Source organism: Protopterus annectens, chromosome 9.part0 (assembly GCF_019279795.1).
Source record: "Protopterus annectens isolate FY-2018-M chromosome 9.part0, PAN1.0, whole genome shotgun sequence".
NCBI lineage: Eukaryota > Metazoa > Chordata > Ceratodontiformes > Protopteridae > Protopterus > Protopterus annectens.
The window spans coordinates 1546993520-1547018730 of record NC_056743.1 but is presented as its reverse complement, the minus strand read 5'-3'; positions in this window follow the sequence as shown (position 1 = coordinate 1547018730).

The following is a 25211-nucleotide window of genomic DNA, read 5'->3' as shown; positions in this document are numbered from 1 at the left end:
TATAGATAGGTAGTTTATTCCAGAGTATGGGAAGTCTCTGGGACAGGAATCTATCCCTCTGGCATGTTCTGTTTATTGTGGTGACAAGGTTTAGGTCCCTAGATCATGTAGCTTGGAGGGATTGGGATTTCTTTAAGTGGAGCATGTCCAACAGCTCTGGGTTTGACATAGCTTTGTATGTTAGGCAGAGATCACCTCTGAGTTGGTGATATGCGATGGAGTAAAGCTGGAGTTTTTTTAGACGGTCTGCGTAGGGCATCTATTTGAGGCCGGTAATCCTCTTTGTGAGGTATTTCTGCAGCCATTCCTGTTGTTGTAGATGTCTTGTGAGGTACACACCAAAAGGGGCATTGTACTCTATAATGGGTCTAATGAGTGATGAGTAGAGGGGAACAATGACCTCTTTTTTTCTGGATGAGAAGCCTTTTGTGATGAGGTGTGCCACATAGAAGGATTTCCTGACTACTGTGGCAATGTGATTATCAAAGGAGAGACTACTGTCCACCTGTATCCCAAGGTCTCTTATCACACTTTTAGTGTTAAGTATACTACCGCCTATGTTGTAGTTAATGGGTACAAAGTTTTCACCAAAGGGGATGACAATGCACTTTTTGGCATTGAGCTTGAGGCCATGGATTTGACATCAGGCATCTGTCTCAGTGAAGCCCTTTTGTAGGATGTCCATATCATTAGGAATTTTGATTATGGGTCCTAGTTTGCAGTCATCTGCGAACTTCATTAGCCAAAGACCTTCTGTGTTAGCCTGTACTTCAGAGAGGTAGATACCAAACAGGAGAGGACCCAGGACTGAACCCGGTGGTACTCCAATTGTCACTGGTCAGAAGATGGATTTGGAGTCTGCTACTTTCACAGTGTGGGTTCTGTCAGTGAGCCAGTTGGCAACCCATCTTGTGATATAGGGATTTATACCTAGTTTAGTGAGTTTATCTATAATTCCAGAGTGTGGGATGGTGTCGAAAGCCTTGGCAAGATCTAGATTGGCTGTGTGAACCACCTTACCCTTGTCTACGGCTTTGGTGACTGCTTCAAAGAAGTCTATCAGGTTTAGGAGACATGATCTGCCTTTTAAAAACCCAACTGGGTGGGGTCCAGAGTGTGGAGATTACCAATGGCTGGAGAACATCAATTGATGGTACTATAAAATAAATTCTTTGGATATACTGGCTGAGTTGTTTCTTGGACTATTTTTCCTTCTTGATGGTTTAATATATTACCAATGTCTTTGTTTATAAGTTCCATGATGATACGTTCCATGGCCTTGCAGACCAGGCTCATCAGGCTAATGGGGCAGTAGTTCCCAAGGTCCGTGGTTTCTCCCCCCTTGTGGAGTGGGATAACCGTCACTGTGTGCCATTCAGCAGGCACAAAGCTTGAGTGAGGCTATGATTGAACATGGTACTTAGGTGGGGTGCCAGTTTGTTCTGTAGTTCGTGTAGAACGCAGCCTGGGATTTTGTCTGGTCCCATGGATGCTGTGTTCTTGGCTTTGGAGAGTGTGGTTTTTACCTGTGCAGCCATGATTACAGGAACTTTGCATTCTTCTGGTATTGAGATGGGGTCTTTAGGGGGTGAGAGGTGGGTAAAGTTAGCACTGAACCTTTCTGCCAGGATGTTAGCAATATCAGTTGGGTCTGTATATTTAGTGCCATTGTGCTGTAACTCAGAGCAGATCTGAGTGTTGCCATTGAGATTCTTGACATAACTATAGAATGCTCTGTGGTTGTCTTTAGAATCAGTGGTGACTTTGTTTTCATAACTAGCTTTGGAGGATTTTATCAGGGATCACAGCTTCTTACTAAGGCTGACCAGGGAGCTCCTCCACTCATGGGATTTTACTCTCTTTTGCAACAGTTTCTTCCTTCTGTTGTTCAGTTTGTTTATGGCAGGGGACCACCAGATTGGCTTCCTTTTTTGGAGGATAGCGTCTTGGTTCTGTTTGGAATAGTATGATCCATGCATTCATGTAAGTGCTTATAAAGTGCAGTTGTGTAGGATTCAGTAGTCGTAACTGTATTGTTCATCTGCAAGGATGTCATGAAGTTCACCACCTCTGTCTTAAGAAGCATGAAGTTGGCTTTGGAGAAATTTTTTACCATGGTTTCCTAAATAGGGGGTGGGGGCAGGATGTGGATATCTATGGTAATTAGCTTATGGTCGGATCGGACCAATGAGGCATTGACTTCAGGTGTGGAACACCAGTCACTCATGTTGGTAATGACTAGATCTAGGATATTGTTGCCCCTGGTGGGGGTGTAGATAAGTTGATCCAGGGTATTGGAGTTTATGAATTCCAGAAAGCGTTGAGCGAAGGAGTTGGTACATGAGTAGTTTTCCCAGTTAATGGTGGGGTAGTTGAAATCGCCCATTATTAGGGTGTTTGGTTGAACCCTAATATTTTCCAGTACATCAAGAAAAGAGGAGTGGGAATCCTGGGCATGGTGGGTGATCTGTAGCAAGCTACAATTTGGATTAGAGTTTTGCCTAGAGTTAGTTGCACTTGGATAACCTTGGCTGCATTATGCTGAGCAACTAGCCTGGAGGTGTGGATATCCTTAATGAATATGGACACACCTCCACCTTTGGTGTTCCGGTCCAGGTTACATGGCCGAAAAGTGTGGTATGAGTTATAGTCTGATAGTGCAGGGGTGCTCTCTGGAGCCTTGAACCAGGTCTCAGTCACTGCACGGATATCGATGTTCTCCATTTTAAGGAGTACCTCGAGTGAGTGCATTTTGAGATTTAGGCTTCTAGCATTGAGTAGCATCACCCTCAGTTTTTGCTTGCCTGTTCCTGTTATGGTGGTGAATTTGTCATTTGAACCTTGCCTAAAAAAGGCACTATAGGGGTGCCAAGAACCTTAGCCAGTATCCGGAATCCCAGGGGTGACATGTGCAGGCCATCTCTGGCAAAGCATCGTGGTCTGTCGACCATGTCATCCCAGGCAGACAGATACTGGATCCCTTTAGAATGGCACCAGAAGCTTAGCCAATTGTTGAAGTCAATCATTTTGTCCTTGTACTGCGGCATCATTCTGGGTGATGGCAGAATGCTACTCAGGGCTAGGGTCATACCTGCCTGGGCTACAAGATTGGAGAGCTCTTCCATGTCTCTTTTCATGTAGTCCAGGGAGGTACGTCTCAGGTCATTCACACCAACATGGACAATGACAGAGTCATATTTGTACTTGTTGTGGAGTGACCTGAGTGTGTGGGTTATGTGGTGGATCCTGGCACCCGACAGGCAGCTGACAGTAACCTTCTCCTTGTTTAGCCTGGTGAGTGGGACATCAGTGTGCCTGACTATAGCGTCACCTGTGACTAGTGCGTTGGGTACGTTGTTTTGCCTTATTGGCTGTGGTTGAGTGGCACACTGAGTCTGTGAGCTATGTGTCATTTGGGTTGTGTTGGGGGGTGGAGGTTGCTTGCATTTCTGCTTTGGAGGTCTCTGTTGCTTGTGCAGATTATAACTGAGAGCCTTTGTGAATGTTTTTTTGTTTCTATGTGTGGATTTTGGTGGTGTAGATTTAGTGAGACTGTGATGAGTGTGGTGTGGTGCAAGTGTTTACCTTCTCCTCTTGACTGTCAAGTTCAGTCTTGATTGGAGAGAGCTTTACCTCCAGTTTGGCTAGATAAGTGCATCTCTCACAGGTTGTAGTGTTGGGTGGTAGGAGGAGAGGGTTGTCTGTGTACATGAGGCAATTTCTACATTGCTTTGTCACCCAGGAACCTATAACACATCATAAGTAACTTAAGTAGATGTACTTACCACTAGCATGGGAGAATGCTGTAATGTCCTCTCTGCTAAGGTTGAACTATTTTAAGGCAAACTTCCTAATGATAAATGATAACATGACAAAATTTCCACACCCCCCCCCCCCCAAAAAAAAACCCTGAGGACACTGCTGGCTATTCTAAATTGTTCAGAGACCCTGTGCAACCATGTTAATAGAGGCATAGAGACAGCTCTGCTTATCAGGAATAACCACAGAACAAAATCAAAAAACAAGCCACCTGGTAGTATCTTTGCAATAACAGGTTGCATAACAAAAGGAAGAAAGTCATGGCAAAAATGAACGCATGCAATACCCAACAGGATAAAAAAGTATCAGTCTAAAAAACAAGTCAGCGGACAAATTGAGTCACTATACATAATCTTCCCTATTCAGTTGTACCATCCATTTCATGCAAACATCTGACTGCCCCCCCAACACAAGCATATCACTGCAGTATCAAACAGCTTAGAGTGAGGGTTGGCATAGTGGTTAAGGTATTTACCTCAAAAACAAAACGTACATTGTTTGATTCTCACCCTAAGAAATTGGTTAAGCTTAAAATGGTCAACAAGGGTAATAGCCTAATGTTTGCCCTTTGGGCATTGGTGTTAAGGTGTTTGTTTGCTGCACAGACACAAGGTACAGGGTTTAATTCTCACTTTTGGGAGGCAATCTGGCTTTGCTTAAAATGGCCCAGAGGGGCAGCTAGCCTAGTAATTATGTATGAATCTATGAAGTGATAACAAAACTACTCAAATACAGCTGATAGAGTTCAAATGAGAATATTTTCAAGATAACGGTGATAGAGCACCAATTTACTGTTCTCAATGCAAATTAGTATGAATATTTCACACACAAAAAAAAATCACAAGGCAGCAAAATAGCTAGTGAGAAAAAACACTTATTGGCAATATCATACCACTGCAGCACACATTTGCATTTGACTCCACACCTTTAATAATGGGAGTACACCCACTGCTTGTTACTGCTTAAATTAAGCAGATTTTGAAACTGATTGCAACATCAGTATAACACCCAAACTGATAAGTACAATGCAAATGGTGCACTACACATCCATAAACTGAAGGTATTTTGAGGCTACACGTATTTTCCATTTGTATAGCACTAATCTTTGATGTAACAATGTACTCTCAGTTAAAAAAACAAACAGGGTGTAATTCTATCCTCACAGTTTCCAGTGCAGCATTGCTTCAAGCTTGATTCCACACCTTTAGGAGCTTTCAAGCATGGCAGTACACCCACCGCACGTTACAACTTAGAAAAAAATGATGGCTGAAAATGTCAACTCAATAACAAATTCACCATGGCCAGTATAGCAAAACATGATGGCTGAAAATGTTAACTCAATAACAAATTCACCATGGCCAGTATAGCATGTATTGTTCTGAGCTGAACTTTACCACAATAACACAATAAAGAACAGCTCTAATGGAAAAAGTCCAGAGGCTGGAGTGAAAGAACATGAAGTACTTACCCTGGGGGCAGTTGTATAAACTTCATGTTAGATTTTTCATTACGTGACTTGTACACAATACCAACAGGGTATTCGACTACAAAATACAAATACAGCAATAAAGTCAGAGTTTCCAATTAGCAGCTCTGAATCTGACTCCACAATTTTAGCAGCTTAAAAGACTGGCATTCTATAGACAACTAAATAATAGTTTTATAGTGAATTATATAGGATTTTACTTGAACCATAATGTAAACTTTGAAATCACATCCTAATCACCAACTTTACCCCACATTTTGTGCAGAAGTCAAATCGACCTGCCTCCAACTACTCACAATTTCTGCCACTACGGGAAGTAACAAGAGACTATTCTGAATGATCTGGTAACCACTAATTGATCAAGGACAAAAGAAAAGAAACGTAATTGCAATATATAATTATGAATTCACTTTCCATGGTTAACAATATAAGAGCTACACAATGATTTATGTCTGACATATTTGTAGCAGAGGTACCTGCAATGTACACTGCCCTAGATATGTTTTGACCCGATCCTGTAGGGTTTTAGTCAACTTCAGATTATAGTGCTTATGTCCTAAGCAGTGAACACAAACCAAAGTGAATCTCACCATATAACAATAGAAATGTACAAAATATGCAGGTTATTAAAGTTTATGTGCTGTAAGAATCACATGAAATATAACCTAATCAGAGTGCAATACAGTGACAAAATCTGCAACTAATGCCAGCAAACTATAAACTTTCTAAATTTATAAGTGCAATAATTAAAATATGTCCTCATTTGTTGCTGTTTTTCCCTCAATCATGCTTGGCTTTATCCAGATTTCTTCTTTCAAAGAGTTCATATCCTTCAGAAGGTGCATGCTAACACACATCTAATTATTTCAGCAACTTTCTAAGTTTATGAAAGCAATATTTAAAAACTGTCACTATTTTTAGGGCCTTTGTCCCCCCACCAGGTTTGGCTTTGTACAGATTTCATATCCTTCAGAAAATGCATGCAAACACATACCCAGTTATTCCAGCAACTTTCTATGTTTATAAGAGCAATACTTAAAATATGTCTTTACTTTTGGGCCTTTGACCCCTATCATCATATTTGGTTTTGTCCAGATTTTATATCCTTCAGAAAATGCATGCTAACACAGATCCAGTTATTCCAGCAACTTTGTAAGTTTATAAAGGTTAATATTTAAAATCTGTCCCTATTGCTGGGCCCTCATTCCCCCCCACACATGAGCCCCCCCCACACACACACAATCAGAAAGTGCAACACAGATCTAGTTATTCCAGAAACTTTCTAAGTTTATAAGGGCAATTATTAAAATATGTCCATATTTTTTATCTTTCTCCCCCATTATGCTTGGCTTTGTCCAGATTTCTTCTTTCTCAGAGTTCATATCCTTCAGAAAGTGCATGCTAACACAGATCCAGTTATTCCACCAATATTCTAAACTTATAAGAGCAGTACTTAAAATTTCTCCCCATTTTTAGGAACTTTGTCCCCCATCATGTTTGGCTTTGTCCAGATTTCATATCCTTCAAAAATGCATACTATCATAGATCCAGTTATTCTAGTAATTTTCTAAGTTTATAAGAGCAGTATTTAAAATCTCTCCTTATTTTTGGGCCTTTGCCCCCCCCCCATCATGTTTGGATTTTTCTAGATTTAATTTATTTCAGAAAATGCATGCTAATATGAGTCCAATTATTCCAGCAACCTTCTATGTTTATAGGTTCATAGGAGGTTACTAGGCTAATGGCCCTACAACTTTAAAAAGCCTAACCATGTTATACCCATGTTCCTAATTGACCTTGTTTAGATGGTCATTATTCACAGAGTGAGTCCAAGTCTGTGATAATGCACCAACTGCCCTTGTTCATGAGGGGCATAGGTGCCACCCAGGGGTAAATTTATGGTCTTCCATCCAATTGTCTAGGTTGTGCTTGAATAGGGTTATTGAGGAGCTCTCCTTTACGTGAACTGGGAGTTTATTCCAGAGGAGTGACAACCTCTGGGAGATATATCTGTCTCTCTAACATGATCTGCTAATGTCACAGGCTAGATTGAGATCCCTGGAGTGAGTGACTCTTGTCCCATTTGATTTGCGGATGCGCAGCATTTCCATTAGGGCAGGGTGAGAGACTGCTCTGTAGGCCAGGCACAAGTCACTTCTCAGCAGCCTGTAGGATACATGGTACAGTGAAAAGACTTTCAGTCTCTCCATATAGATTATGGTTTGGAGGCCCTGAATTTTCTTGGTGAGAAACCTGTGTGGTCCCTCCAGCTGCTGCAGGTGTCTGGTGAGGTACATGCAAACGGGAACATTGTACTCTATTAGGGGTCTGATGATGTTCTCGTACAGAGGAGTTATAACATCCTTAGGGTTGGATGTGATTCCCTTATTTTGAGATGCGCAACATAGAAAGCTTTATCTACCACTGTGGACACTTGGTGATCGAAGTTTAGATTGTTATCAACATGTGTTCCCAAATCTCACCCCACTTGGTTAGAGCTTAGGGGTGTGCTGTTAATATTTTAATTTTCATGGACTTCCTCTTTGCCAAAAGGGATAATAATGCACGTTTTGCATTTAGTTTTAGTCCATGGCTTTGGTACCAATCATTTTTCTGTGTTAGCCCCTTTTGTTATATGTTAACATCATTTGGGAACTCAATGATTGTGCCCAGTTTGCAATCATCAGAGAACTTGGTCAGCCACAGGCCATCTACTTTTACCTGGACTTTCAAGAAATAGATTCCAGACAGTAGAGAGCCCAGCACAGATCCCTGTGGTATGCCACTGGTATCTGGTCTACTGGTAGAGGTGAAATCCCCAACTTTGACAGTACGAGATCTGTTGGTGAGCCAGTTGGCTACCTATTTAGTGATGTATGAGTTAATTCCCAGTTTTGAATTTATCCAAATCTTTTGGGTTTCTATTACCATGATGGGAATGGACCCTGTTTCTAAGTCAAAGTACGATTAAAGTTCACAAAATTAGTATTGTTTTAATCTTTGATGTTAGCCAGAAGTGATCTTCGCAACACGCGTAATATGCCCAGTAATGACTCCTTCTGGAGTTCATTTGGAGTTACATGTATTGATAACAAATCTAAATATGATTGTAGATTCTTTTTTATAAGAACCATTGCTCCTGCTACTATTGGAACTGTTGGGTATCTTTCTGCCAAATAGCTCTTATTTCTGCCTTCATATTTTATGACTTTGTGTCTCTCTGTATTGAAGACACTGTAGTCACTGAGTTTAGCAATTTCAATGATCAATGCTACTTTTGTCTTCTTTTCATGGACCACTGTATCTGGTTTTCTCACATCTATATTTTGAACTGTTGGTAATGGGTGATTCCATGTGATGTAGACTTCATCATTTTCTATGATGCTTTGTGGCTCGTTTCCAATGTTTCTCATCTACTTTAATACCACAATGTTTACACAATCCCCAGTGCAACAGTCTTGCCACATTATTATGCCTTTCAGTATACAGTCCTTCTGCCATTAGTATGTCACAACCAGCAATGAGGTGTGCAACTGTTTCCAGTTCTGTTTTACAAAACCTATATTCATCTGTTTCTCCCACATGTTCAATGGACTTTGTAAACCAATGTGTGCGTAGCCCACTGTCTTGGGCCACCAATATTAACCTTTCAGCTTTTTTAATCCTCAGCTGGGAGAGTTTCTCAATGATACCTGAGTGGGGGATTGTGTCAAAATTCTTGGCTAAGTCAAGATAGTATGTACTGTTTTGCCTTTATCCAGGGCTTTGGTAACATTCTCAAAGAAGATCACCAGGTTCAATAAGCATGATCTACCCTTAACCTGGGTTGGGTCAAGAGTTTGAAGGTCACCTATGTCCTTGTTGATAAGGTCCATGGACCCCACTTTGTGCCATTCTTCACTCTGCTGGAACAAAGTCAGTGCTCAGGCTGACGTTAAAGAGAGTGATAAGTGTTTTTTTCTAGGTCTTGTTTTAGATTTAGTAAACAGCCTGGGATGTTATCTGGTCCCACAGAAGCAGTGTTTTTGGCCTTGGAGAGTGCAGATATGACCTGTTCTTTGGAATTTATGCCTAATAAAGAACATTCTTACTCCTTTAAATGTAAGAGGGGGTAAATCTATCCTTAAAAAGACTTCATTGGATGTATCAGCTGGGGAGAGTTCCTCAGCTAATGATACTGATGTTGAAGTATCTGTGTCTCCTATAGCTAAAAGGAAGTCTGGAATTACCCCTTTAGGATGGTTAGAAGGGGAGGTAGGAAACACAGACAATCTTACAGCTGGTGCTGACCAAATAAACAAGAAAAGTAATGTATGCAATATTTCTTCTCCTGTATTGTCACCTTCTGAAACTGAGTTGCTTTATAAAGGTTTGGGTTTTATTCCTAGTTACTCTGTATCAGAAGATATTTATGCTAAAGATGTGGTTGATTTTTGACAGTTATTAAATCTTAGGTTGTTCTTTGATAAACAGGAAAGGAAGCGGTCAGGATACCCAGAAATTTAGATTTTGGCCATCTAAATTTACACCACCTATGAACAAATATGTGGCCAGTTTTCAACAGAAGATTTTAAAAGATTTGCATTTTCAGTACAGGGAATTTAAAGAAAACCACTAGTTCAAGTTTGAATAAAATAGAGTGGTTAGCACTCAAAAAATTGTCTGAAAATAAGCAAATTATGATAAATAAGGGTGACAAGGGTGGCCAGGTGGTTGCTTGGGATTGGGGCATGTATTTTGCTGATGCTAATGCCGAATTATCTGACCAATGATTTTATCAAAAGATATATTTAGACCCAACCCCTAAGTTTAAGGTTGAGATTGATAATTTTTTGAGATATGCCTATGAGGAACGGATTATCACAAAAGATGTCTTGTATCAACTGATAGTGCCTGAGCCTATCAGGCAGTATTTTTAGATGCTGCCCAAGATCCATAAAAATGCTAGGAGCACACCAGGTAGACCAACTGTAGTGGGGAATGGTTCTCTGACAGAACCATTATCAGATTTTTTTGTCATATTGCTAAAAATCACTATTGGGATATGTCAGACCTAGAATTCAAGACATGGCTGAGCTTTTGTCAATTATAGAAACTATGCAGTTGGATTCAGGTTGGCTTCTTTGCACGTTGGATGTGAAAGCATTGTACACTAGTATTCCACATTGGGCAGGATTAATGGCCATAGAGTACTGGCTAAATAGGGTAACTATATACTGTGCAGGGTTCAGTACTTTTCTGTTATGTTTAACAGAACATGTACTAATGAAAATGTATTTTATTTCAAGGAAGAATGCTATTTACAGTTTAATGGTACCACTATGGGGCAAGCTTTGCACCTATTTATGCTGACCTCTTTATGAGGTATTTGGAGGAACAACTGATTTATGATAACTCACACAATATATATTTGGAATAAATGGACATCTGAAGAAGGTATTTGTATGACTGCTGGTTGGTCTGGAGGTCAGATGCCAGTTATTTATCAGAATTTGTGCAATACCTAAATGAGAATAAATGGGGTATACAATTTACTGAGCATCATGACTTGGGAAGAATTACTTTCTTAGATGTAGAGATACAGGTGGAATTAGATAAGGCACTCAATAGTCGAGTGCTCAGGAAATTCCTGAAGGTAAATACTCTTTTGCAGGCCAACAGTTGTCATCCTCGAAACATGGTTAAGAATATACAGAAAGCACAGTTTCTTAAGATCAAAAGGATCTTTTCTTTAGAGTGAGAATATGTTCACGAGGCTGAGGATCTGGTTTGGAGATTTGTGGAAAGGGGGTATAACAGCACCAATGTCCATAAAATATTATGCTCCATCCAAGACATAGATAGAAAGCAGCTTTTAAAATATAAGTCTAAAAAGGTGGCAGAGGCACCTCTTAAGCTAGTTATGAATTTTGGAAATAATACAAAATCCTTTATGGATCTTGTGAGGAAATACTGGCATATATTAATTCTAGATGAAAATCTAAGTAATACTTTACCAGCTGAGTGTTTCTTTACATTTAGGCATGGAAAGACTTTAGGGGGCTGCTTTAATCATTATAAAAAATACATTGAGATAGGTCCAACTATGGGTCAATTGTCCCTTGGAGTGCATCTAATTAGAGGATGCCAGCCTTGTGGACACTGTAACAAGTGTAAATATGTTAGTAAAACTGAACATTTTTCATCCACTAATACTTCACAAGTTTTTGACATTTGAATGTTTGGCAATTGCAACACAGACTGGGTGATATACAGTACCTAGCTAGATGTAACTATTCAGCATTTTATATAGATCAGACTTCTTGACCTCTGAGGTTTAGGATATCAGAACATATGACTGATATCAGATGCAAAAAAACTACTAATGCTTTATATAAATGCACTCTGCAACATAGCACTGCTAAATTTTATTTTACAGTTATTGATAAAATTGGGTATAAAAGAAATAAAGGTGTATAGCATAAACTACTGGATGAAAAAGAAAAAAGGTGGATTATCAGGTTAGGGGGCTTGTTTCCACCAGGGTTAAATGGTTGTTTGTGATTGACCAATGGGGTGTAAGTAGAAAGTATCTAATGGTCTGATGTAACAATGGTTCTTTACACTGATGAAGGCTTATGCAGCTGAAACCGGTATGAGAATTGTGAACATCAATAAATTATTATTTACAGGAAGAAGGAGTGCTATCTTGTATTGTTGGCTGTTCTTTGGAGATACTAGGTAGAGGACTGGTGTCAGTTATGCTTTGGGGTATGGCTGGTGGGGACGGGGGGGGGGTGAAGTTTGGGCCAAATCTGTCAGCTAGTAGGTTAGCAATTTAATCAGGTTCAGTATGAGGGGTACCGTCCACTGTAAGTTCAGCACATAGTTGGGCATTCCCTTTTAGATTTTGGACATAGCTAAAGAATGCCTTATGATTATCCTTAGCTAGGGATGGTAATTTAGCTTCATAACTAACTTTAGAGGACTTTACAAGATTTCTGATTTGCTTGTTCAAGCTGTGGAGGGTATTTTTCTGCTTAGTAATTTCCTTAGACATCTGTTTCTTCCTTTTGTTATATAACCGCTTTATACTTGAGGTCCACCAGAGTGGCCTGTTTTTTTGGGAGGATCTGTTTTTGATCTGGTCAGGTACAGCCAAGTCTATACAGTTGTTTAGGTTGTTATACAAGGCATTTGTGTACTCCTGTGCATAGGAGTCATTGTTGTCTGTGTTAGCAGGAGGTTTTTAACTTTTTATATTATCAGCTAGTAAGCTGTAGTTTGCTTTGGAGAAATTTTTCATTTTTTTGCTCCTGTGGGGGTGTCAGGTCTGATTATCACTTCAAATGAGACAGATTTATGGTTTGACCTTACCAGTGAGGGCGATGCACAAGGGGTAGTGCAGTGACCTCTCATGTTGGTGAGTACTAAGTCTAGGACATTTGAGTCCTTTATTGGGGTGCAGACTAGTTATTCCAGGACATTTGTACTGATAAAGTCCAGGAACCTCAGGGCAAGCATGTTTGTATTTATGTATGTCACCCAGTCAATGGAAGGATAGTTGAAATCACCCATAACCAAAGTGTTTGGCTGTATCATGAGTGACTTTAGTTGGTCCAGGTAGGCAGTGTGCTTCCCTTGGTTCATGGTGGTGGACCTGTAGCTAGCAATGGTGTGGTAGGATGCTTTACCTATAATTTGAGTAGCTAAAAAGAGTCATACTGTTTAACCAGTCTCAAGGTGTGTTTGGCTTTAATTAACATAGGTACACCTCCACCTTTGGTTCTTTCACACTCATTTTGGGGTCTGAATGTGTGGAAGGCATTGTAGCCTTGCACATCCGGGGTGCTGTCTGTGGCTTTAAGCCATGTCTCAGTGACTGCACAGACATCAGCATCTTCCAAGGTGAGTAGTGCTTCCAGGGAAAGCCATTTCCTGTTTAGGTTGCAAGTATTAAGCAGCATAACCTTGAGTTTTATCTCAAGTGAATTTGTTTACATTGGAAATGTTGTTGTTTTGACATTGCCAAAAAAGTCAGTATGGGTGGGGGGGGGCATCTTTGCCAATATCTGAAAGCCTAGAGGATACAGATGAAGACCATCTCTGACAAACCAGTGTAGTATATCAACCATGTCTTCCCAGGCTGACAGATACTGGATCCCCCTGGACTGACACCAGAAGCTAAGCCAATTGTTGAAGTCAATCATTTTTTGTCTATATTGTGGTGTCATCCTGGGTGAAGGTAGAATGCTGTTTAGGGCTAGGGAATAACTGCCTGGGACACATACTCTGAGAGTTCAGTCATGTCTCTCTTCATGTTGTCCAGAGAGATACATCTCAAGCAAGGGAGCCCGCAGGATTTTTTGCAGGGGGGTGCAAACCCAGAGCCCCACCCACATAGCTCACCCCGCCCCCTGCCAACACAGCCCCGCCCAAGTCCACCCACCCAAGCCCCGCCCACACAGCCATTCCAGTGTCCCATTACTTGGCTATTTCTCCCCATTTACTGTAGACACTGTTCAAATCTGTGTGCATACTGTGTCATGCTTTAGTTCTACAATGATCACAGGCAGTTGGATTTAATTTACAACTTTTATTTCAAACATTATAGCCCAAACACCGAGATATTTACTAAACCTAAAAAAAGCAATAGTCTTACAATGAAAACAGACTTGGCATTAAAGCTTCTCTACTTTTGAAACTCACATTCAATGAAATGGCATTGAAACCCACATTCAAAGAAAATGCATCTGGCCAGTGGCAGGTTATTTACCTTTGAACTGTTTAAGCAATAGGCTCCTTGCACACCGTTAGAGCCATGCAAAAGTTATTTGATTTACCTGATTGTATTAATTATAATATATAATTGAATTATATCCCTTGTATTATACAACAACACTTGTTTGAGTGTCGCTGCCGAAGTAAAAGTAATCTGAATAATTCCACATTAAAGATATCTGAAACTAATGAAGATGTTGTTGCTAAAAACTGTATATTTCAGTGTTTCATCTACAAATTCAGTGCCTGCTGCCGTCAAAGAATAAATTGCCTATGTTAAATTAAAAAAATGGTAAGCTGTTATATTGCAATAGAACATGGATGACAAGCTGAAAAACAGGTTCATAGTTATTAGGCATCTCATCCAAAGGAGGACATCCTGAGGACTGCAGCATACACATGTATATGCTGTAGGAATAGAACCTCAAGCCTTTACATTAAGGTGCAAGTATTCTACTTGTGGTGCTACTAACATAGCTTTAAAACTTCATACCACAATAGAGATACCATTTGCTAAACAAAATGGTTGCACATTGTAAATAGACTTGGCATGAGCAGCAGTGAACTTCGCTTCCCTTAAAACTCACAGTTCCTTGAAAATGCACTTGAAAATTCCACCTGCTAACTTTAACTTGGGCATTTCACTTTCTCTCTCTCTTACAAAGATACCACACCCCTCAAGGCCTCACCCTTAGTGCAAGAAATCTTGACAAAGCCTAAAATAAATAGGGACAGATTATAAATATGGCTCTCAGAAACTTAGAAAATTGCAAGAGTAACAGGATTTGTGTTAGTATGCATTATTCTAAATGACATGACAACTAATACTGAAAAGTCTCATTATTTAGCAACTTCAATCCTTTTTAAGAGGAATATGGGGCAAAAATCTGGACAGCTGAGGGGTATGCTACCTCCCTCTTATACACACACACCAAATAATTCTGGTCAGACTTGAATTAGTTCTGGGAAGGTTGCACTGAACGGCACCGTGCTTGAAATGAAGTGGGTGAAATCCTGGTAGCTAGTGATTGCAGCTCAGCAATGTGGAGCATTAAAGCATTTTTAGCAGAGCATTGTTTCATCACTACCTATTGTGTTTGCACATAAGCTGTAGTTATTTCAAACATTTGCCTTTTTTTGATTACTACAGAGTACATTTACCCACCAGAGCTATTGTGTTTTGACTTCAGTGTGGAGCTAGTTGTTGCAGGGCTTGGCTTTTAAGTAAGGTAGCAATGCTTATTTACCATATACCATTAAAGCCACCCAACTACAAGTGTACTAACACACAGACACTGCTATAAGACACTGGTCTCCAATAAAATGTAATGAACTTCTGAAAACACTGTAATCCTGTCCTTTTATTACAAATACTGTCATATGCATTTCAATACCCAAGGCTTATACATTATCTAGCTATGTAAATATTCTCTGCATGGCAACAACGAAAAGGCTTTCAATGCTGGCAATTCTTTAACAATATGCTTACTAAAGCTTACTTGCATCTTACAATGTCCGACAAGCTTACTAAAGCTTACTTGCATCTTACAATCTCTGACAAGCTTACCTGATCTTCATTAAACCATGGCTACTTAAACAGAGCAACAGGACACTGTGATAGCATGCAGTTCCTGAATAATAAGAAGCATAAATCAACAGTATAAAAATCTGATAGAAAATCAGAACATTTTGCAAAATCAAGGACAGATGAAAAGCCACAGTCGTATTTGTGATCTACCTTGGATGGGGGAATACTCTGCACACTTACTGCATAACTGCTTCTTGCCTTCCTTGGACACATCCCGAGCCACTACAATGGGGGCTGGGGTGCAATAAGTATGTCATAATTTGAAATGTCTCTGGCTGACAGTGATGGCTGACACTCCTACCTCTCAACTTCAGAGCAAGAAATCTGGACAAAGCCATACATAGAACTAGAAGTGGGACACAGGCCCAAAAATAAGGCCAATTTTTAAATATTACTCTTATTAACTTAATAGAACAGGTAGATCTTGCATTAGTACAAATTTTCTGAAGGGTATAAAATCTGAAACTCAAATGTCTGCCATTATTTTCTAACTTCAATCTTTAATGACTTGCCACTAATTTGCCAGAAACCACAATTTTATGAAAAACAGACCAAAATGTGATGCAAAATACCTGTCAAAAAGGGACACCTTTTAATATTAACAGTTAACTTGAAGCAGCTAACAAAATAAGAGCATCCACATGCATTTCTGAAATAAAGGTAATCTATAACTGATCATTACAGTTATAATTGTAAACCCTCCACATTTTCTTCCAAAATTGCCATTTTGGAGGAGGGATTATTAGGGAGAGCAACATTTTGAGCCAGAATTGGGGACAATTGAGATGTTTGGATATTCCTAATCTACAAAGTGATTTGCACGTACCTCTCAACCTCTTAATGCAGGAAATCTGAACAAGGCCAAATATATTGGGGAACATACAAACACTACTAAAAATTGCTCTTGTATAAACTTATACAGTCTTGCATTAGCATGCATTTTTCTGAAGGTTATGACATCTGAAACTCAGTGTCTGTCATTTAATGGCTTCATTCCTAAATGATTTGCTAGAAAACCACAAATTTTATGAGGAACAAACCAAAAATAAGCAGCAAATATCTATTAATTCTGCAAAGATATGGACAACTGAGAGGTATAGTTCAACCGGGGCTGTCTGAGTTTGATACCCCCTCACAAAATCATGGTCAAATGGAGCCCCCCCCTGCAGCCATTCCAATGTCCCATTCCTTGGTTATTTTGCCCCATTTACCATAAACACTAATGTGCATACTGCTTTACTTCTGCGATGATTTAGGATTTCATTTGAAAGTTTTATTTTGTATTTTACAGCACAAACCCTAATACATATCTGTTAAAGCAATGCAGTCCCAATGAAAACAGACTAACATTAAAACTTCTCTGCCCTTGAAACTCACATGCATTGAAACAGCACTGAAACCCACTTTCAGAGAAAATACATTTTGCCAATTGCAAATATTAACTCTGGGCTGTCTTCAAAATCATAGGCCCCTCGAACATAACATACACATGCTCTTTGATACACCTTCCTGACTGTATTACATTATATTCCTTGTACAATACAGTACAGTTGTTAAAGGGCATTTTAAATGTATTGTTTTGAAAATTTTTCCAGTAAACAAAGAAACAAAAAGCATCCACCAATGACAAAATTGCCCAATTCAGAACATTTCCATCATAAAAAGTCTACTCAAGTCCACCAGTATCAGTAAAAAATATACACAATCTCTGTAGTAAAATCCACATTGAAGAAATTTGTAACTAATAGAGGTTGCTGCTAGCAAACACTTTATATGTCATTGTTTAATCTACAAATAAAGTGCCTGTTACCCTTGAAGAATAAATTGCCTTTGTTGCATGCAGTAAAAAATGAAAAGCTAGTAATACCGCAATAGAGAATGGATAGCAAACTGTTAACAGGTTCATAGTTACTAGGTATCTTTGCCAAAAGGACTGCAGCATCCACCCCCTTTACAACACAATACATCATCAGCAATGCATTTACCTACTGTGGGAGTAGAACCCACAGCCTTCAGCATCTAAAGCAAGTACACTATCTGTTGTGTTATTAACAATGCAAGCAGACTAAACATAAGCAGCACTAAACTTTTGCTCCCCTGCAGCTCTCAGCTCCTTGTAAAATCTACTAGACACTCAGCTGTATCTCTGAACTTTGCAGCACAAGAAATCTGGAAAAAGCCGAAATTTATTGGGGGGGGGGGGGCAAAAGGCCAAAAACCAGGGACACATTTTAAACATTGCTTGTATAATGTTTGAAAGTTGCTAGAATAAAATGCTGCATTACCACCATACATTTCACTGCCACGTCTTGAACCCAGGGGACCCCGTGCAAAACAGTCAAAGCAACATACCACTATGCCAAATCAGCTGTTTTGTGAAAGAGGAAGACAAAAACTTTACCATTTAGTGAATTCAGTTCTCACCATAGCACAGCTGTCAACCTCTTAGCACAAAAGACCTGAACAAAGCCAATAATGGGTGACTACAACCACCAATTTTTATTATTTTATTTATTTTATTTATCATTTGTTGACCGGGAAAGTCCGACTAGGTTCCACAGAGCCTGTGTTTTTCGGAGGAGGCCGAGGATGCTCCAGACATTCAGTGAATTCAGTTCTCACCATAGCTCTCAACCTCTTAGCAAATAACACCAGGACAAAGCCAGTAATGAGAGAATATAGCCCCCAAACATTTTCAGTGAAATCAGTTCTTACCATAGCTCTCAACATTAGCAAAAAACCTGGATGAAGCCAATAAATACCTGAACAAAGCCAATACTGGGTTAATACAGCCCCCAAACATATTCAGTGAATTCAATTCTTACCATAACTCTCAACCCTAGCACAAAACCTGGATGAAGCCAATAATGGGGGGAATACAGTCCCAAACACAGGGATACATTTCAAATATCCATCTTGTACACTTAGAAAATTGCTAGAATAAAAGCTTGCTTTTGTTACCATACACTTTCTGACTTTCTGAAGAATATGAAGTCCGATATTGAAATGTGTCTATTTTTTTAACATTTAACTACCCAACCATAGATAGGAAAAATTACTCATGCCAGAACACAAATGCCCAGAGATTCCTCGATTTTATCAATGCAAATGCTTTGGAACAGCTAGTCAATACCCCAACAAGCGGTGATACTATCTTGGACTTGGTATTAACCAACATGAGTAACCACTGCAGCACCCCCTACGGTATTATCCTCCCTGGCAAGATCCAACCATAAAGCAGTCACTTTCGAAGTCACCATCTCCCCTGACCCCCTCTAGCTAGGGTCAAACAAAAAAACTTCTCCAAAGCTGATTACAATCTCCTGAGGAATGTATAAACAGTTTCACAGCCTCCTTCACCTCTGTAGTAACTGGCACCGATATCCAAATTTATACCAAAGTGCTATACAAGCATTTATATAGACACATGGAATCAGGAATACCCAACAGGACAAAATCATCCACCACAAGGAAGAGTAAACCTCTCTGGTGGACATCTGCAATAGTATATAACAAAAGGAAAAAATTGCAGTCTAGGACCAAGAAGGAGCAGGTGCCCAATTGGAAGCAATCTCTCCTTTGCCTGAACAAGCAAATAAGAGCACTAGTGAAATCCTGTAAAGCCAACTTAGACTCCAAATTGGCCACATCTACTAGAGACAATCATAAGGCCTTCTTCACATATGTCTGCAATCTCAAAGGAAGCACCCAGATCTGTTCATAACTGGTGGTCAAGGACACCACATACACAAATGCTGTAGATATAGCCAACGTACTGGCTGACAGATTCAACCAAAACTTCACCCCTCTGTCCACCCATCAGTAAATCAGGACATCCTCAGTACCTGCCCCCCTCCCCTTTTCTCTAGGGGAACATGTCCTCACTGCCCTCTCAAAGGCAAAAAAATACAGCCTCCATGGGACCTGAAAACATTCCCGGCTGCATCCTACATGAATTCAGGCATGAACTTACAGCACCATTAGGCACCCTTTTCAACCAAAGCCTGAGTACTGGCTTTATCCCAGCTGAGTGGAGGACTGCCACTGTCATCCCTTTACATGAAGGTGGAGTGTCCACCGATCCGGGAAATTATAGCCCCAACAGCCTAACTAGCCTGATCTGCAAGACCATGGAATGGATTATCATGGACCTCATTAACAGGGACATTGCCAACACTCGACCCCACACAGTTTGGCATTGTCAAGGAGAGGTCATGTCTGTTAAACCTGGTTGACTTTGAGACAGTCACCAAAGCATTGGACAAGAGGAAGATGGTGCACACCACCTACCTTGACCTGGCCAAAGCCTTAGGTCATAGGTGTTTACTATGCTAACTACTACAAGGGCCTTTTTTAAACCTAGCCATGCATCCCAAATCTTTGACAAGTTCTGACACCCTTGATAAGTGTAAGCATGGGTCTGGGAGATGAACCATTTACAGGTTACCTGTTTGCATTAGAGACATAGGTGCTAAACCAGGGATGAATTACTGGTTTCCCATCCAATTGTCCAAGTTACACTTGAATTGGATTAGAGAGGACCTCTGCTTCAAATGGATGGGGAGCCTGTTCCATAGACTGTGTAGTCTCTGGGATACATACCTATCTCTATAGCAGGTCCTATTTATATCACAGGCAAAGTTTAAGTCTGTAGAATGGGTAATTCTGGTACTGTTTCTTTTGTGGCTATGCAGGAGGTCTATCAAAGTGAGGCCTGACAATGCCCTGTATGCCAGGCATAAATTGCCCTCAAAACCTATAGGAGACAGAATACAGGGATAGGGCCTTGAGGCGACCTGCATAGGACATATTACTTACACCATGTATTCTTTTAGTGAGGAACCTCTGTGGACTTTTCAGTTATTGGATATGCCTGATATATAGTTATTGGATATGCCTGGTTAGGTATATACCAAAGGGGCATTGTACTCAATGACAGGTCTGATGGATCAATGACTTCCTTGGACTTAGATGCCATACCTTTGTTTATAAGTTGTGCAACATATAAGGATTTCCTCAACACAGCAGACACATAATGATCAAAGGCTAGATTACTACCTGTGTGTGTCCCCAAGTCCCTGACTACTGGGTCAACTCTAAGGGTGTGTTGTCAATATGATAGTATCAGGTATGGATGACTTCCCAAAGCAACTACAATCCTTGGGACTATGAATATGAACCTGTATTTTCCAAGCATCCAAATATAAATCTGGCTTCTTGTGACTAATGTTGTAAAAATCAGAATTTTATAACAAGAGCTGTGTATAGTTCAACAGCATTATTTAAAACCTTCAAATAATTCACAAGAGGACATCACTAATATTAAACGGACATACAACATTATTCATGCAGACAAATTTAACTTGTATAAAAACCGACTTTGCAAACCTGAAAAAAACTATAAAAACTGTACAAAACAAACATTTTGGGTTATGCCAAATGGTTGCCAGACATCCACACTGTCACTTTACAAAGTAATAGCACAGTACCACACAAACTAACTAACATTATCCCTGAACTCCAGTTTTAAATTTCTGGTAAAGAAACAAAAACCTTGTTAGCAAAGAGGAAAAAGCAACACAACTTAAACATTGTTTTTATAAACCAAACAAACACAACCTTATTTTATTCCTTTTTTGCTGTATGCATCTTATTGCAAAACAGATCAGCCAGCACTTGCACAAGCAATAACACAACCATACACATGGAGTCATAAAAATCAGTCAGTTTGGACCACAATCCTAATAGTGCATAATAATGAACACTTCAGTCTATTAGTAAGGAGTATGTTCCCTGGTAATTGTTATTAACCAAACTAACTTATTTCTGCAACCTTCCTACCTTCGTGGAATCCCTCTCTGCTCCTGAAACAGCTTGCTTGCTCCGATTTTAATGGCAAGACCCTCTTCGTGGACACGACACGGCATCTCTGCTGGCGCCCATCTAGAATTCAAATTTCACGCGCGAATGCGGAAGATAAAGACGGAAACCGTATGGAAAAGATGAAAACGGGTCGCAAGCACCTCCATTTGTACGACCGGACGCAAAGGGAGTTCTTAAAGAAGAACGCCCTTAATTTACTTCTAATAAAAAAAAAATACTAATAATTACTCTCCTGGCCAGCCGATTCCAGGGGGGTGCAAGTGCACCCCCTTGCACCTGCCTGCGGGTGCCCTTGATCTCAAGTCATTCACTCTAGCATATACTATGTCAGTCATATCAGTAATTGTTGTTGAGTGACTTGAGTGCATGCATGATTTAATGGATCCTGGCACCAGACAGGCAGCTGACTGTGACCTTCTCCTTGTCCAGCCTTTTGAGGGGGGCATCTGTGTGTCTCACTATGGAGTCGCCTATGACCAGGACATTTGGTTTTGAGGTGTTTTGCCTCGCAGGCTTATTTGTTGAGACACTGGTGTGTGTTGTTATGTGTAGTGGATTCTATTTGCTTTGCAGTGTGTGCAAATGGTTTGATTTTTGGGAGGTCTCCGATCTTTTGGTAGGCTTCTATTGAGTAACTCCGTGTATGTGGGTTTGTGTTGTGACCTTGTTTTGTGTGAGAGATGATGTGTGTGCATGTGTGCTAACAACCTGTTTGGTGTCTGGTTTGTTGTTATGTGAGAGAACTGATTCCAAATTCATAGTGTAATTACATCTCTCAGATATTGTATTTGTTTGCTTTAGGAATAAGTGGTTATCAGTTTACATGTGGCAATTACTACATTGCTTCAGGATGCCAAGGTCAGCTAGGCTGGCCAGAGAGATGGCTGGAAACTGACTGTCCATTATGGCAGGTTTTTGCAGTAACTACTATTGGGGAATGGGCTAGTTTGACCAGATTTGTCTCTAGGATTAACAAAGGGGCTTATTCTATTGAAGGCTAGGGGTGAAACTATGGCAATGCTTCTCAGTGCACAACTGAGTTTCCCCGCAATGCAGCAGGGAAGCTTGGGAGGGTTCAGTAACAGATGTCTAGGAGAAATTTGTCTTTCAAGGTTTTTGCGTCTATACAGGCCACCACTTAACCCCGTTGAGTGGTGTGCAGCTACTAAGGTTGCCACCCATCCTGTCATCAGCGGGACATTCATGGGTTGAGCTACCTCATCCTGTTGCCCACTCTGTAAAGTAGTGGGACTTTAAAAGTCCTGCTTTTCAATCGTGCTGAATTGCCATGGAAAAGCCTGAAATACTTCTTTTTTTCCCATGGCAATTTGGTTGCATCACTAACCCAGACCTGCAGGCAGAGTTGCTTCCTGTTAGGTCTGGGTGTTTTAAATCATGCAGCAATTGGCTGCAGTTCATGACAGGAGTGGGGATGAGGGCAGGAAGAGCCTTATACAGATCACAGCTGTTGAGGGTTTGTTTTTAGTGCTTCTACAGCCACTAACAAAACTAAGAATGAGGTTTGTTATTGTCTTTTGTTTTCTAACACCTGAGCCACCAAGTGAGGCATCCATCCATCCACCCATCCATCCATCCATCCATCCATCCATCCATCCATCCATCCATCCATCCATCCATCCATCCACCCAGCATTCTAGCCATCCATTGTAGCAGCCAGCTAGCCAATCCAGCAGCCCGACAGCTAGCCATAACTCTCAACTGTCCAGATTTTCACAGACTGTCCAGATTTTTGTCTCATATTTTTGGCTTGTTCAGAAATTTTTTGTTTTCTTACAAATCAATGGCAAATCACTGAGGACTGAAGTCAGAAAATAATGCCTTTCAGCTTTCAGACTTCATACCCTTATAAAAATTCATGCTAATGCAAAGCCTGTCAAACCTTTCCATGTTTGTAACAGCTATATTAAAAAATGTCCCTATTTTTGGGCCTTTGTCTCGACATTATGTATGTCTCTGTCCAGATTGCTTGTTCTAAGAGGTTGAGAGATATACAGCTAGCCACTCCATCAGCCAGCCAGCCAGCTAGCCACTTCATCAGCCAACCAGCCACCTAGCTATCCACTCCATTAGTCAGCCTGCCAGCCAGCTAACCACTCCAGCAGACAGCCAGCCAGTGAGCTAGCCACTCCAGCAGCCAGCCAACCAGCTAGCCAATCCAGTAGGGAAGCCAGCCAGCCCAGCAAATACCATGATTTTAGTGGTAAGTAAATCAAATCGTATTTTATGGCTCTAGCTTTAAAAAAAATGGGAATATTGTGTTTTATTTCAAATTTTAACTATTTAATGTTAGAGGTAAATGGGTGCACTGTACAGTATTTAAACCTGTGTAGTGGTTATTTTGAGATTTGTAAGTTGCAGCTTTTAAATGTACAAAAAGTGTGTGTGTGTGTGTGTGTGTGTGTGTGTGTGTGTGTGTGTGTGTGTGTGTGTGTGTGTGTGTGTGTGTGTGTATAAACTGAATCTTTAGTTATTGTGGTTGTTTTGGGATGATTTGGAAGTGGTAGTTTTAAAGCTTAAAATGTATGTATAGAAGGTTTTTTTTATTTCTGTTGGATAAATTTAGTGTACTTGATATACTTCTAATGTTATTCTGGCTGTTTTGGGGTATTTTGCGTTTAGAGATGGAAATGTTTTGGGACAGTTTGCACTTTTTGTTGGAAACATATGTAATTAATTTTTTTAATGCTGTCTTCAAGAAGTTAAGATTCACTGCTTCAGGTATATTTTTATAGTGGTTATTTGGTGTTGGCTTGCAATAACTACTTTTAAAAGTAAAAACGTGAGTGTGTGTGTGTGTGTGTGTGTGTGTGTGTGTGTGTGTGTGTGTGTGTGTGTGTGTGTGTGTGTGTGTGTGTAACTTTTTATTTTTTTGAAGGGACATGTTCATAGGTAAATATAGTGCATAGCTTGGTTTTATAAGTGGAAATGTGCGTTTTTTATTTTAATGCTGTTTTTAATATGCTTAAAATGTACTGCTTTGCGTATAGTGTGAATATGGCAGTGCTAATGTTGGACCTCTTCTTTATTGCATCTTTGTGCTGGGTAAATTAGTGCTGTAGGTCTATTTCTATCAGAGTAATCATGATTAGTGTAATATGCAGAATTTAAGATTTTAGTTTGTTATTTATAAATAAATATAATTGTCTATTTAATATGTGTAGTGTTTTTTTCTGTAAAGTTTACCTACTGTTACTACTGAGTAATGTGTGGACTTTTGCAGTTGTGCTTCACTTTTACTGTTTAAAGTGCATAATTTAAATGGTTTGTGAGATGTCCGTATGTCATAATAACCTCACACTGTTGTTCCCATAACTGCATCTCCTTCACCACTCCTGTGATGATGTCATGGCAGAGGGTGTGGCCAGTGTCATATTAGCCACACCCTCATGTCCCACTTTGACCCGCTTAAAAGGTGGCAACCCTAGCAGCTATGCACAAATGTGAGGCTTAAATACAGGTGAAATTAAACACCTTTAAGGTAAACTTCCCATGGGAAAGCACACAATGAGCTTTTCTCCAGTAATCTTGAACTAAAAACTTAATTTGTTAAATCATGCATTAGTGTGTTTTGTTTTGTAGTGTTGAATCTGCTGGAAGGATATCCCCACCCCTACTTACTCACCCACATGCCTTTTACTGCTGAAGGTGAAGTTA